The 16,790-nt window shown below is 41.4% G+C and overlaps 1 long non-coding RNA gene across 1 annotated transcript; it reads left to right on the forward strand.

Moving 5' to 3' along the window:
- Nucleotides 1–4,693: 4,693 nt before the first annotated feature.
- LOC309531404 lies at nt 4,694–7,365 on the forward strand. Its single transcript, XR_014219300.1, has 2 exons — nt 4,694–5,401; nt 6,768–7,365. It is a non-coding gene; the product is annotated as an uncharacterized lncRNA (long non-coding RNA).
- Nucleotides 7,366–16,790: the final 9,425 nt, after the last annotated feature.

Genomic DNA, 16,790 nt, shown 5'->3' on the forward strand with positions numbered 1-16,790 from the left:
GGCAGATGCAGAGGCAATGTCTGTTTGACGTCGGAGTCTTTGCCACTGGCACTAAAACACAGGCTTCCTATTGCTTTTAATCCTACACAGGACTGATTATTGATCTTTGCCACCCTTCTGTTCCCAAGGGCTCCCAGGACAGATAAAGCGTGACTTCTGATAGCGAAGATACGATTGATTCTGAAATTTATACATTTAATTATAGTGTTACCCAGGAATCTTGATAAGGAAGGTGATTACCTTACATACACTGAAGCTGGCATTCAGGGGTGGGGGAGAAACGGCAGAAATATATATTTCCCTGCTTATCGCTGAACTCAGAGAAAAACCTGGAGTATCTCTCTGTCCTCCTGTCAAAAGATGGGGAAGCTGATGCAGTTAGCAAATTGAAAGCTTGAAATAGCAATTGATTCTGCACCCTATCCCATAATTTTTACACATTGATTTCTCACTCCTGCAGGGGGCTCTGTGGCGCAGCCAGACTAAGCAGGAGGTCCTATGTGTTGAGGCTGGGTTTGGTAGCTCTCTGCTACACCTAAAACCAACCGTTTCTCTCATCTCCATCAAGCATCAGGGAGAGGAGATGCAAAGCTCCGTTTTGCAAGCGAATGCAGCAAAGTGGAGAAACCCCCCTTGCTGCTCTCTCTTGCAAACTGCAACTTCACGTCTCCCATCTCCATCCAGGAGCATAGACTTCTAAAGAGCTTCATGATTTTCACATGGGTTGCCAACAAATCCAGGGCCTTCTTTTTTTCTCCTGGGACAAAAAAATTGTCCTAGGACAATTTGCATTTTCCTGCCCACGACATCACATCTGCTTCCTCTTCCAACCACACATTGCACATGGGTGATCTGTAAAGAAAATCCATGTGTCAGGGTTCCCGCATACCTCAGTTGCCCAGAGCCCCTACATGCAGGCAGGAGCTCATGTGATGGAGCAGGGGTCAGCAACCTAAGGCCCATGGGCTGCAAGCTGCCCACGGAGGTCGTTTGACCGGCCCCTGAACGAAGTTGCCCCCTCGCGCGCTGCGCTGGTTTAGGGACTCGATTCCGCAGTACCGGAAATTGCGTCTGTGCATGTGCGATCTAGCCCACAGAGGGATCTCTGCGGGACCAATCTGGCCCAGGCAAGATAAACCTTTCTGACCCCTGTGATGGAGTCTCCTTATAAAAAAGTATGGTTGAAAGAGGAAGTAAACAAGGTGTCAGGGATGGGGTGAAAAGAGTGGATATGCATAGGGCTAAGTGGTTTTTGAGACTGAGGCAAAGAATCCCCTCTGAAGGTGTATTGGTGCTCATAGTGTGTGTGTGTGTGTGTGTGTGTGTGTGTGTGTGTGTGTGTGTTTGTGTGTGTAAATGCAATTGTGGTATTTTTTTGGGGGGGGATACAGTTTTTTAAAATAAAATACAAATAGCATTTTTAAACTTTCCAGGATAACTCATAGTTTATTCATGATTTTGCTGGTTTAAAATCTGTGTTCCTTGTTTATGATGCCATCTGCAGGTGAAAAAATAGATTTCCACTACTTTTATTATCAAGTCAAACCTAATCGTGTATTTGTATAGAGTCTATATGCATAAAGCATTAGGTTCCCCATTAGGATATGACCTTAGATTTCCTACTTTTTGTACAAAACCATAAAAGGTTTGTTTGGACAAATAAAACAGTGACCAAAAATTGAAAGGGAAAAAAAATAACACTGTGATTCTAAAGTCTAAAGCTGTTATTTTTTAAAAATTGCATCCTCACAAGATGAAATAGAAAAAAAGTGTTAATTTAAACAAAGGTTCTCATGGGAGACCAGTTAACATAACCAAAGTGTCTAACTGTAGTTTTTTAATGAGATGCATTCCCTTTTTAATTGGCAATTACTTTATTTTTCTGGGTCGTGGGGCAGGTTAGGGTGGGAGATTTTTAGTGATGGGCAATGTTCAGGGTCTGCTTTGTAGTAATGCATACATTTAAAAACGTTTTGCATGGAAAAATAAGTATAAAATTTTCAAAGCTATGCAAGAAGATTAAGCTTTTGCTGATCGTGCCGTCTTCTCTCCTCTTTGGCTTGGGAAATTTAAGCCCTCCAAGTGTCCAATTAGAAAAGCAGCTAATGTAGAATGATAACATATTTAAGGCATTAGTTGAGTGAAATTCCAAAAAGTTTGGATTGGTTATTACTATTACCATTATTATTTATTAAATGCATATACCACCCTTCATCTGAAGACCGCCGGGCAGTTTACAACATAAAAACACAAATTAAACCACAAAATATATTTTTATTAAAAAGAATGGCAAACTGCCACATTCAGAACCTTACTTGGATGTGTCTGGAGTCTTGGAAGCTTGACTACCTTACATTCTCCTACAAATGGACCTTGAGCTTGTTTGAAGGTTCTAGCAGAGGAGCACAGCTATCGTATATCCTTGACCAAAGCAGAATGGTACACTCTTTCTACCTGGGATAGTCGTCCTCTTCCACCGAGCTCGCAACTTCAGGAGGGATGCACATGGAGCAGTGAGGGAGGAAGAGGACACCTGCCTATCCAGCCACATCAGCCACATCAACCCCAGCGATCAATGGGGTGACAGATGTCGCAGCAAGATCACCCTCATATTTTTAAAATAAAATAAAACAATAAAATAAAATAAGAAGCCATAGATTGTTTAATGAGCCAAAGGCCTGGTTGAAAGGCCTGGTGGGATTAAAAACACAATTCCTCATAATACTTCACAAAGAGTTTACTGTTTAATTGATCCATGTTTTGAAACCTTTTAATTTCTTTTCCATGTGATGTGTACAGGTGTACAGGTAAGACACAGCTATCCAGTGCAGGCAAGTAATGCAATGGGTGTACAGAGCTAAATGATGCAACAAGGATAATCCAACATCTATAAGAAGAAAATAACAATAGTAAGAAACATTTCCCCCTCCACTAGAATTTTCCTGGAGTCTTCCTGTATTCTTGGATTCTCCCAAATCTTTTCTCCTCTTGACTTTGTCCTTTGGTCTTCAGTAGATCTTTGGACCTGACATCTGGCTTTCTTCTCAACCCTACCTTCTGGTTTGTCCTTTGTTGCATACTTACTAACATAAGAGACTGCCTTTCATTGATTCAGACCACTGGTTCATCTATCTTAGTGCTGCCTGTATTGGCTGGCACTGGAGTCTCAGATTTTTCCCATCCCTATCTGGAGGTGCCAGAGATTGGACCTTGGAGATTCAGGAAGGAAAGCATGTGCTCAGCCACCAAGACTTATTCTTGCTCCTGACTACTGGCTTATCTCCCAGCTTCTGACTCACCTCACACACTGGACAACCACACTCTGCGACAGCTTAACTGAAAGTCAGAGTGGGCTAACAAAATTCATGGTTTGCCTGGGTTGAGTGAGGCATGTAAATGGACTCAGAAAAAGGATAGCAGCAATTTGTTTTTCTTTAGTGAGCTGCTTCTTTTTTGTATTCATCTCTGGGTTCAATTTGCAAAAAGACTGATAGCAAAAAAAAAGTAATTTCCAACTCTTTGAAGTGCAATAGTTTGTTGACACAGTTAATTTGCAGCTCAGTGAAGCTATATTGGCTTTGTCTAATAACTGCAAAGAGGATAGAGAAATATCTCAAATTTCCATTGAGAAGAGTTCTGCTCCAAAGACTTTGCTTTGGTTTAGAAGACTTAGCTGTTATAATTTAGCCTTTAATTTATTCCATATTTAAAGTTTATTTCTTAACCAAACTTCCTTTAAAATGTGTGTGTGTTTACTGTGGGGAAAGGACATCAAAACTTCACATGACAAAAAAACCTATAGTGTAAGTAAAGGTAAAGGTAAAGGTACCCCTGCCCGAACGGGCCAGTCTTGACAGACTCTGGGGTTTGTGCGCCCATCTCACTCTATTGGCCGGGGGCCAGCGCTGTCCGGAGACACTTCCGGGTCACGTGGCCAGCGTGACAAAGCTGCATCTGGTGAGCCAGCGCAGCACACGGAACGCCGTTTACCTTCCGGCTGGTAAGCGGTACCTATTTATCTACTTGCACCCGGGGGTGCTTTCGAACTGCTAGGTTGGCAGGCGCTGGGACCGAGCAGCGGGAGCGCACCCCGCCGCGGGGATTCGAATCGCCGACCTTACGATCGGCAAGCCCTAAGCGCTGAGGCTTTTACCCACAGCGCCACCCGCGTCCCATAGTGTAAGTAGGATGTGTTAATTTTATCTATATCAATAGTGTACTTTTCTGGTAGTCATCCAGAACACAAAGAATTGAATTACTGTGCATTTCAACTCATTTCAAACCTAGAAAAACACATTTTTGATGTCCTTACCCCACAATAAACATACACATACGCACACATCCATCAATACATGAAGTTGCATTGGAACACATAGAAAACCTGTATTTGTGGATGTGTGGATTCTAATTAAACTTGGCACTGAGAAAAGACAGAACTTGGGCTGACTATTCTGGCAGACATTTTTTAAAATTCTTATCATAGAATTGTAGAGTTGGAAGGGACCCTAAGGATCATCTAGTCCAGCCCCCCTATAATGCAGGAATATGCAGCCATCCTATATGGGGATTGAACCTACCATCTTGGTTTTATCAGCAACTGAGCTTATCCCAATACCTAACAAATATTCAATATTTTTAACTGTTTATACCTGAGGCCCCTTCCATATGCACAAAGCAAGCCTTAATTTGGGGGTGGGAGTGCATGCAGTTCTGTGCTGCCAAGGAAGCCCTGTGGGCAGCATTCAGATTCCCAGTGGAAAGAGCTGGCTGGTATGGCCATTTTAAATTCTCAAGTCTCTATGCACAGCAGGCTTTGCCTTGCAGTGGGCAGCGGTTTGGCACTTTAGCCATTAGGAATTGCTTTCCTGTGAGGAACTATGAGCAGGCGTACAGGCTTGAGATACCTTTGCATGCTGTGATGAAGTTCTACATACTAAGCAGTGCAAAGTCTTCCACTCCTAGTCTGTGTGTGTAACAGTTCACAGAACAGCACGAAGGCGTGAACTTGTTCTGCTCATTCTTTCTTCAACCTGACCTAGCCTGTAAATGAGATAAAGTCCTTTTTGCCTGACATCTGTTTCCAAAACAATGTTTCAAAGACCTGTCAAAAGCACATGCTGTGTCGTACTAATCTGAAAGATGCTGTGCTTGGTCAAGAAGTAGGGCAAGGATAAGTGACTCAAAATTTGTGCTGGGGAGATACCCTATCACAATGACACAAGCTGGGGAAAGAATGACACAGCAGTGAATGACCAAATGTTGCAATGTTCTGATTGCTTTCTCTTCATTTTTCTGCAGGACTAGGTCATCTGTTCCCTGCAATGGTCTCTGCACATCAGGTGTTCATTCCTGAAGGCCTTTCGGGGTCAGTGGACTGAGGACAGTGGACTGAGAGGGGCAAGTGGAATTTCATTTCTTTTGATGTGGAAATTCATACCCTGACTTTCAAACACTATAACTTGTGGATATCTAGTGAAGCTGAATGTTGGAAGATTCAGGACACATAAAGGGGGGGGAGACTTATTCACCCAGCTCATCACAGCTCCCACAAAAGGCCGTGATAGCCACAAACTTTGATGACTTTCAAAGATATTAGACTAATTCACAGAGAAGGCTACTACTACTACTACTACTCCTCCTCTGTCTCCATGTAATGCTTTTGAATACCAGTTGCTGCAAACGACATGTGAGGAGAGTTCAGATCCTGCAGGAATCTGGTTGGTCACTGTGAAAACAGGATACTGGATTAGATGGGCCATTGGCCTGATCCACCAGGCTCACCTTATGTTCTTAAATCTGTTCTCAGGACAGAGGCATATGTCAGGCAACCATTAAAGTATGAAGTGTAGTCTCAGGTGTGGTGACATATCGTAAGCAGGTGCATTGATGTGGATCACCCAACCATTGGCTCTAGCTCTAGTGCTGGTCCACCCATCCACAGCCCAAGTTGGGTGGGATACTTCGGTGACCAAATATGGTGCTGATCCCTAGCACATTATGGGGAATAAATTCCCAGTGCACCAAATCACATAATTTGAAAAGCACTGCCATAGACCAAGCACTCTCCTCCTTCATAACCGCCATGTGTCACCTTGTGTTTAGAGACATGCCTCTCTTGTTAAACCTTTGTGTTTTTTGATGAAAGCATCTTCAAATCTATCTACAATGTAAAATTTGAACTGAACTTGAAAGTCTAGTTTGATATGTGCTTCTGGATGGCCAGTAGGACTTGCAAAAAGAAATCACATCTTTCTCTGTGGAGAGGAATCCAGATCTTGAAAGTCAAAGGCAGCATAAATTGCTTGATGAAACAAAATTGTGGCTGTGAAACTGGCAGAAATGTAGTGCGCTCACATATGTCTATCTATCCATAATCTCACTTTGCTTATTTGGTTTCTTTCTGCAGCGTACAATTCATTTTTATGTCTATCTGTGAAGTGCAAAAGAACTCAAAATGTCATAAAATATATCAGGCTCACAAGGAATGCTGCCAACCACTTCTGTAAACCACAGGCAGATCTCATCAGAGCCATTTTTATTGCACTTTTATTGGTCAACAACTGGAAGAAAAAATAATTGAGAGATAAATTAGATTTCTTTTTGTCTTTTATCTTCTCATATCATGAAGGCTCATTATTCAAGAATTCTCTACAGAGTGTGTGCAAGAGTGATATGTATATAATACATTTCATTATAGCTCAGAATAGTAACTCACTGATTTACCTCTTAACACTTTTAAAATAAATTCATTTTGTTTTGTTTTTCAGAATTTGACATTCTTGCCAAGCCATTCTTACTGAGGCTGGCATCAGTCTGTCTCAGAAGACAATGGAAGGGTATGACTTCAGGGGTGAAGGCAAACCACTTGAGAGATACAGCACCTGCTGTGGCTGTAGAAACCAACATGGAAGAGACATGTCTTGTTGCAGCTGGGGCAGATGACAGCATCTGATTGTGTGGACGCAGGTGTATCATAGCATTTCTTCTTTATGAGCTCCTTCCAGCAGTCATTCCTCCTCTGGTGAATGCTATGGATACATGATCTGACTGCCTGTCTCCAGGCACTATGGTTGTCTGCAAGGGATTCCCACATGGCGGGGTTGATGTTGCCAACCTTCATGTCACATTTGAAGACATCTTTGTAACACAGAGCTCCCCGTAGAGCACATTTTGGACATCCTGTCATCTTCCATTCTGTGGACTTGGCCAAGCCTGCATAGACATCGCTGAGACAGGACAGTGAACATGCTGAGGACTTGAGTTTGGGAGAGCACATCTTTGTTTGAGGCTCTGTCCTGCCACGTGATGCCCAAAATTGTCATGATGCATTGCATGTGGAAGGCATTGAGGCATTGCTCATGGTGACTGAAGCTTGCCCATGACTCATTTCCATAAAGCAGCATGCTCAACACATAAGGCTGATAGACCTTCATTGGTTGTTAGCACCACATTCTCCCATGTCCTGCTGGAGTCTTAAGACATTGCCAACACACTTGACTAGTTCAGCGTCAATGGAGAGGTTGCTATTCAGCTACTTGGAAATCTAGTGTACAACCTTTTAAATAATGAAATTAAGATGTCCAAATTATTTTCCTGTAGGCTCCTGTGCCTTTAACAGGTGGGCAGAAATTCAACAGGTGTGACTTTACATGTCACTCTTTCCCCTGTCACTGCAGTTTGTTGTTAGAATTTTAGCTTGTTAGGCTAAAGGTAGAGAACCAGTATCAGGGGGGGAAATTGTGAATTCAAATAAATTTTATTATCTGGGCTGGAGGGGAATAGAATTTAATGTTTCTAAAATCAAAGGTTCAATATAAGGAGAGTGTTTGATGTTTATGTCAGCATATGCTTCACTTAATGAAGACAATGGGGATTAAAAGTGTTTGGCTAGACTGAGATTCTAAGAAACGTGAAGAACATAAACCCTTCAGCAACATTATCTAACAAACCTTTTTTTTCCAAGTTATCTAAACAATTAAGAGCATTTCCCACCCTCAAAGTGAAAATAGGTGGTGAACATGTCTCTTACAGTGCCATTTTATGCATAGCTGCTTGGAAGTAAATCCTACTGAGCTCAATGAGATTTACTCTGAAGTAAGTGTGTATAGGATTGCAGCCTTAAAGACAATCATTTGGGAATGATTATTTAAAGCTGAACAAATCTCTGACAGGTGGACACTCTACTAAGTAATATCAAACAGTTCTCCTTTCTAATATGAAATATTCATTTTATAAATTTATTTATTCTCTATATAAAGTTTGCTAACCACTCCAAAGACATGAAATGCATGGAGCTGTACACTTGGGACCAGAATGTGCAGTGCCCCATGTACAAAGGGTGTGCTGTTGTCAGTCATTTTGGGAAGAAAGGGAAAATGTTGATGTTTAGTGGATGTGAAAAGGAGACCGTTGATTGCCGGATTAAGAACCAGATTAAGGGCTGGCTTTGGAGATCTCTTCCATTCAGGTACTGTTTTTGTCATGGGTATAAGGAGCATTACTGAAAGCATACATTTCTTAGTAAGATATCTTCATGGTATTTCTAGCAAATGCAAGGCTCACTGGTCTTAACTAACTTATAAAACATTCACCAGTAATTTATTAGAGTCACACAGTAGGGACTTAATTCATGAAATAGAAGTGTTTTGCTTGATTGAATGGTCTGTCTGAGGGTTGTATAACACAACAAAAATAGCTTTTGATAACAACATGAGGCTGGTCATATTTTTTTAAAAAAAAAGATAGCAGTGTTCTTGGAAATCCATTGCATATCTAGTTTCTGGAGAACTGGTCATAATGCAAGGATGTATACATGGGCATGTCTTAGCTTCTTCAGAGAGATGTAAGATTTTTTAAAGGCTTGGAATTGTGTGTGGGAAGGATGTACTCCAATGCGGGGAGGGGATGTCAAATATTTGCCAGATTCCTTATTCCCACTCCAAGACATTTTAGACAAATCTGAAGGACCATGCAACCATTTTTATTTTTATTTTAAGAGTCCAATTCATTGTCACTGAACTCGGTTACTGCCAAATATGAAGTGTTGTGACTAATGCATGAAGAACAGCAATGTTCTGGAATTGGAACAGGAAGTTTTCAACTCCCAAAATCCTAGCGTTGTGGGTCTTTTCTATTATTCTCTGTGGATGAATTATAAATGTTCATAGTTCTGTCCTTCCTTTCTTACATGCAAGATGGTGCGCAGACAAAGGGATCCAGGGAGTCCTGTACGAATGCAGGTCACTTCTGTTTGCAGAAGACCCATTCTCCAAGTTCAACAAATTCTCTTCTGCTGCAGACTATCCCACACTGTTCTAGCAGCCGCCTGACATGCAGGAATGGCTTTCTTTGGGGACAGCACATAGGCAGCAAAATGGGAGAGGATGCAGGGAATTCTCATTTCAAAAACTGAGTTCCACTCAAGCTTCTTTAAATTTAGTTCAGTAAATGTAGAATATCCACATATACCTGTGTAGATACATGCAGGCATCCTTAGCTTCATCAAAGTGCTAATAGATACAGAGTCTGACAAAACATAATAATTTTGAATTAGCAATTATGTGAGTGAATCTAATATCTGATTTCCAGGGGAGCTATGAAAATGAATGATTTAATGCACTTTGTGATCGTTTGTTGAAAAACATGTTGAGAAGCATGCACTTTTGTGAAAACTCTGTAGTAATTAGGATCATGTGACATTATGCAGTCAGTTTGCTTCTTTTCTGAAAGCAGGAATAGTCTTAAAGCTGATCGCGTCCAGTAGCTTGCCACTTTTTACAACCGTGTCACAGCGGGAGTTCTAGATCTCATTAGGAAGATAAATGGAAGGTAATGTATCTCCCAGTTTGGTTTCCTGCTGAGAATAAACTTTATTCAGTAACAGCCACAGTGATAAATTTTGAAGAATTATATCCAGAGATCTTGGAACAAGCTTGGTTTTCTTCCTTGTCAATTTGTGTTCCTTCCCTCTCACCGTCTCTATTTCTTGGTTTACTACCTCATAACCTAATGAACTTAGAAAATATATTTTATTATACAAACTGGGGGGAAGGTCCTCAAAATTCATCCAATTCCTGGAGATAGTGCACTTTTCACTCTGCTTGTATTCTCCTTTTTTAATAATGACCGCTCCCTGCTTAAAACGGGGGGTGCCCTTTGCGTTGACGCGAGCAGCCTTAGATCTGGAGCGGCCCCATCAGCATAGGCTTGGCTTTGCCTTCCCTCAGGTGGGATACCTGGAGGTCTCCGCCTACCTGAGTCAGTTGTCCAATCCCACCTGGGGGAAGCGTTGCCAAGGAGACCAGGCCAGGTAGGGGGAGGGATTACCTGTCCACACAATAGAGGGAGGATCTTACCTGGGAATCCTCACTTGGCTCCAGAGCTTCTCCCACCCTACCCACCCTCAGTTAATGTCTTCTTTTGCAGGTTAACTTTTCTTCATAGGTTTTGCAGGTTAACTTTTCTTCACAGGTATGCGGGCGCTGCTACGTTAAGGTCGCTGTTAAAGGGCCGGAAAGGAATTTCCCTGCATTGGCAGGTTTCGCCTTTCCCATAGCAAAAACGTCACAACTTTGGCGGTATCAGGCCTTGGGCAGAATCCTTTAGCCCATCTTCCTCTTTGCGGCGGCGATACCAGGGTTCGCCGTTAAAGGGGTTTCTGAAGGGAGGCTTTGACCGTACGCCAAAAGGTCGTCATTGCTCTCCCTTGCGGCGGCGGCGTAACGGGGGCGGCTATCTCTGCTTGAACATATGTTCTCCAGAGCTGGCCCATCCCCCCCCACACTGGATAACCCTGATGCTCCCTAGGTCCCCGGCTGGGGACTGGGGAGGGAGAACGCCCAATGCCTGAGCCAAGGTCTACCCACATTTGAAATTTAATAAAGTTGTGGCCAATTTAATTCCATAGCACGTTGTCTTGAGTCGTTATTCCACATGACGGGGGGGGGGACCGCTCGGGATCTGGGGACTCCGCCTGTCCACGCAATAATTTTATTGAGTTTTACGTTTTTATCCTAGTAACAACATATCAAATAACAAAAAAATACAATTCCCAAATTTCCCCCTCCCTTGACTTCCCTCAACTTCTTCTTCTGGTTTTTTTGCATATTAACTTTTCTTGCTTGCTTTATTGTATCTTAAGCTTAGGTTCTTTATATTAAACATTGTTATACTCTTATCATTTTAACATCATCTTTATAATTTCTGTATTTGTTTTGTTAATTGTAAGTGTTTATGCAAACCGTGCTAGTGAGTCCATTTCTTTACATTGTTTCTGTAGATACAACACAAATAGTTCCCAGTTTTTTTAAGTCTCTGTTGTCTTGTATTCTCAGTTCTATCAATCCCACAATGTGTGTGTGTGTGCCTTTTAGGTAAGGTTTTATTTTAATATATTTCTGTACAAATCCTAGCAGAGTGGAGTGTCTTCTCAGTTATTTATTTATTCATTTAATCCCAGCTTCCTCTGAGGAGCTCAAGCTGACACACCTAACTCTTCTCTTCACAACCATCCTGTGTGGTAGGTTAGGCTAAGAAAGTGTGATTGGCCCAAGGTCATCCTGTGAGTTTCATGACTGAAGGCATTTGAACTGTGGTCCCACAAATCCTAGTCCACCACTACACCACACTAGTGTATTATTATATGTTTAAAATATTTTGAGACTGGCTTCTAAGGCATAGCTCTCGCAAGTTGGCTTACAAGACAATCTTCAAAATACATTAAATCCAAAAGGCCAGACCAATTTTATAAACATAAAGCAATTTAAAGCATCCCAAAGATCTCCGAAACTCAGCAGGATTAAGGCCATTCTTACACACTCTTTTCAAAGTTAAAGGGAATCAAGAAAACATCTTCTAAATCTGATCCCGCAACACATTCAGCTACATTTTTGGAATCCCTTAAAGTAGCACATCTTAAGGATCGCAGTGCAAATCTGTTCTCTGTCAATCTGAAGCCATTGCTCTTCAACCTGTAGAATCACAGCAGAGATCACCTTTTTATTTTGTGTTATTCTGAAAGCAAAAAGGCTCCAAGAGTTGTAAGATGTGTTTCATGCGAATGAGTACTTCTAGTCAACCAATGGCAGACCGTAGAAGATGACTTCAACAGATGGTCCCTGCATAGCAAGCAAAACATTTTTCTACAAACTTCCTTTGTTCCACAAAAGGTTTAACATTTCAGGAAACCTACTGTCTTTTGTTTCTGGTTGCACTAGAGAGAATCACTTAAAGAAAGACATTAAATAGGTCCTATGTGGCATGTAGCATAGATTGTTGGTCTTAGGTCTACTAAGATTGGCTTAGTCTTTGGCAGCTGGGAGGTGGGTGGCCAGGATAAGATGGTGTCCTTACACAGAGCACCACAAGATCCAGGCCTCACTGAAATACTTTGTACTTGGAGCAGAATACGGCACAAAAATAATTCTAATTGAGATTTTTTTTTAACAAAAAAAGAATGGCCTTCACTTGAAGAATTATTGATCATAAAGTTGCAGCTGTCTTCCTTTATTTTTATTTTTAGAAATGAATTGCATTACTCTTATAGAATTGTGGAGTGGGGAGCTGAAAACAGTTTCCATTGCTGGATCAAAAGCATAACTTTCTCTTTTTAAAAAAGTGTTTGAATGACCTTCAGGAGAAGCTGGTTTGTGGCTTGAATATGCTGATGAAATCACTTTGCTTGCAAGTTGTTTTGCTTTGTAATGAAACTCTAAACGACTAGCCATGCTGAACAGATGATGTTTTCTCCCTTGTACCCTAATATTCATTATTACAATCTGGAACCAAAGTTCATGTATGAATATAGATGAAAAATAGGATTTAAAGGATGCTCATGTGATAATCTCCTTTTGATTTTCTTTCCAAAGCCATCACGACCTTTTCTTTATACTGCTGTTGGAAAGAGAAAGCAGTATCTCACTATTCACTGTTATACGTTTGTTTGTGTGCGTGCGAACACATCTGGAAGCACTTTGATCCTTCACTCATTATGGTCAATTTTCCTTTAAATAAATAAATAAAAGATGAGCTCGTTTCCCAAACTTTATTTAAACCTGATAATATGTCATGATTTTCTCTTGTTTGAGTTCCTAGAATCATAGAGATGGAAATGACCTCAAAGGGCTTCTAGTCCAAACCTTGTCAGTGCAGGAAGCCCACTGCATCCCTAAGTGGGCCAGCCACTTTCTCACCTAACATCTTCTGAGGCAATCTGTTCCAGTCCATCAGACCACCTATATCATTAGGAAGTTCTTCCTCATTTTTAGTCTAAATTATTTTTCTTGTATTTTGGACATACTGGACCTAACCTCAGAATGACAGGATATAAATTTGACCATTGTTTATGTGACAGCCCTTCAAATGTTTTAAAATGCCTTTCATGTTGCTTCTTACTTAACTTCTTCACCCTTTCCTCATAGGAAATTTTGAAAGAGTGCTTTGGACCCCACCTCTAGTTTCTGTTGTTTGCTTTTCCATGTCTCTGGGTAAGAGCCAGATCCAATAGAATTAAAATGGATCTGCTTTAGTTTTATGATTTTAGGTGGGGTCCCCTAGCCCCTCAAATCAAATGAAAGTTTACATTGGTAGACTGCACAGTAAAATTAATACATGGATCTTCATGAATTTTCCTTAGAATGACAACAAAATCACCAACAAATCAGAGAACATAACTGTGGGCCAAGTGATGACCTGTGATATTCTGGTGGTTTTCCCTCCTACCTTTTCAGTTCCCCTACTTTCTGTCAGAGCTTTACAAGGAAATGGAATTGAAACAGGGAGTGCGAGAGAGCGTGGCTTTTCTAATTTCCTCCTTTGGCTTTATGTACCACCTTCACCCACCAGGGCACACTGAGGGTGAGGCAGCTCAGGGTTTGTGGGTATCATGGGAAGTCAAACACTCCATGATAACAAGGGCACCATGTTGCTGACCTCAGGTTTAAGACCAGAATCTTGACCTGTCAACAAGACAAAGCAAGTGTTTATTAAACTTCCAACCAATACCAGAGGAGTTTCATTTCAAGTGAACCAAAGCACCCCCTTTTTCATAATCAGCAACATTGCCACCAAACAATGTTATAGCAGACGCTAGATCTAAGCATGCTGTTAGCATTCTAAGGAGTATGTAAGATCAAATAAGTTTGGAAGTGGGGAGCGATGGTTCATACAAATTCAAATATGAAAAACACTGTTAGAGTCTTTTATATTTTACTGATTAAAAACATTTTGTGCTCAAAAACTTTTGGGTATGCACTGTGTCCAAACACACAGAATTTGGGGAAACTAATATTTTTCCCTTACGCCCCTTATTTTAGCTGTGCATTGAGAACCGTGGGAGCACCCTATACCAAATCATATAAGCAATCTGTGATACACAGGCAGAGGTTGTTTTTCAGCAATCTAGTGTGAGGACAGGTGCCCCAGGAAAACAAATTATCTTAATTTTTTATCCTTTATCAAGTAGGCCCATTTCCCCCATCGGTTGGGCTTTAAGACTATTGTCAGCCATAATGCAATTATGCCTGGTCTTAGTCCAAACCCAATGAACCAGAGCTTGGCAACAGGAGCTAATGCGCCTTCTATATATTTTAAAAAGTGATCAGTGCATGGGAAAGTGTCTTCCGCTGAAATCTCTTAATCCTTTCTCTTTATCAGGTGTCTTTGCTACACTGTATGTGCCCATCTATGATACAGACTGTCAAAGGAGTCGTTCCATTTGTCCAGTCATGCAAACTGTTAATTATGGTTTTCTTAATAGGTATAACAAACTAGGGAGTCTTAACGCATGCTTTATATTTTGCAAGGATTCAGGTGGTTCATTGTGATAACTGATTTGCTATTGCTTTGCCCAGGACTGTATATTGTCTCCCTGCTTATTTAACTTATATGCAGAAATCATCATGCAAAAGGCTGGACTAGATGAATCCCAAGCCGGAATTAAGATTGCCAGAAGAAATATCAATAACCTCAGATGACACAAATTTTATGGCAGAAAGTGAGAAGGAATTAAAGAACCTCTTAATGAGGGTGAAAGAAGATAATGCAAAATATGGTCTGAAGCTCAACATCAAAAAAACGAAGATCATGGCCACTGGGCCCATCACCTCCTGGCAAATAGAAGGGGGAAGAAATGGAGGCAGTGAGAGATTTTACTTTCTTGGGCTCCATGATCACTGCAGATGGTGACAGCAGTCACGAAATTAAAAGACGCCTGCTCCTTGGGAGAAAAGTAATGACAAACCTAGACAGTATCTTAAAAAGCAGAGACATCACCTTGCCGACAAAGGTCTGTATAGTTAAAGCTATGGTTTCCCCAGTAGGGATGTATGGAAATGAGAGCTGGACCATAAAGAAGGCTGATTGCTGAAGAATTGATGCTTTTGAATTATGGTGCTGGAGGAGACTCTTGAGAGTCCCATGGACTGCAAGAAGATCAAACCTATCCATTCTGTAGGAAATCAGCCCTGAGTGCTCACTGGAAGGACAGATCCTGAAGCTGAGGCTCCAATACTTTGGCCACCACATGAGAAGAGAAGACTCCCTGGAAAAGACCCTGTTGTTGGGAAAGACTGAGGGCACAAGGAGAAGGGGACGATAGGGGACGAGATGGTTGGGCAGTGTTCTTGAAGCTACCAACTTGAGTTTGACCACACTGCAGGAGGCAGTGGAAGATAGGAGTGCCTGGCATGCTCTGGTCCATGGGGTCACGAAGAGTCGGACATGACTAAACGACTAAACAACAACAACCAACAGAATCTTCTGGGCCCAGAACACGATTTGCATTCAATCTTCTCCTCAGTGGGGTGTGATTCTTGCCCACATGACAGCCGCCTTGAGTTATCCCCTTCACAGCTCTGGGCTCCCACAATAGTAATAATTTCCCTCCCTCCCACACATATGCCCCATTTGCAACCCTAGCTTTGTCTATTTCATATAACCAGACTGATGTAATTCTTTCATATTAACGTTAATTTTTATCCATGGAACATGCTAGGAAATTGGGAGGGACCCATCAAATGTGGAACCAGAACTGTATAATTGCAATGACAATATCTGTGAGTTATCAGTCGATATGAATGACACTTTTAAAGTGTTGCTTTGAATTCAATACAGGATGCAGCAGAAATGGTTAGCTCAAAAACTCAGGTAACATGCGAGGTTTTCTGCTTGTGGAAAAGCCCTATCTTCTCTCAAACAAAGTTCTTCCAATTGGTGGCAATGACTACTCTTGTGCCTTATGCTTCTCCAGGTAGTACGCAAGACGAATGCCTCGCAAGACAAAAAACTCGCTAGACGAAAGGGTTTTTTGTTTTTTGAGCTGCTTCGCAAGACGATTTCCCCTATGGGCTTGCTTCGCAAGATGGAAACGTCTTGCAAGTTTGTTTCCTTTTTCTTAACACCGTTAATACAGTTGCGACTTGACTTCGAGGAGCAACTCATAGAACGCGGTGTGGTAGCCTTTTTTGAGGTTTTTAAAGACTTTGGTGATTTTTGAAGCTTTTCCAAAACTTTCCCGACACCGTGCTTCGCAAGACGAAAAAAATCGCAAGACGACAAAACTCGCGGAACGAATTAATTTCGTCTTGCGAGGCACCACTGTATCATGTCTTCCAAAAGCCTGGACAGCAGACTGTACCCACTTTGGGCTTATATTGTAGATGGAAACTTATTCATGTTTGTCCTGCTACAATTAGTATTTTTGATCAATCATGTATCTCAGCATCCACTGCTGACTGGTGGATACATAACACTGCTTTTTTAGGATGATATGTATGCCTTAAATGTATTAATGA

The sequence above is a fragment of the Podarcis vaucheri genome (genome assembly GCF_965113315.1).
Source record: "Podarcis vaucheri genome assembly, chromosome: 4".
NCBI lineage: Eukaryota > Metazoa > Chordata > Lepidosauria > Squamata > Lacertidae > Podarcis > Podarcis vaucheri.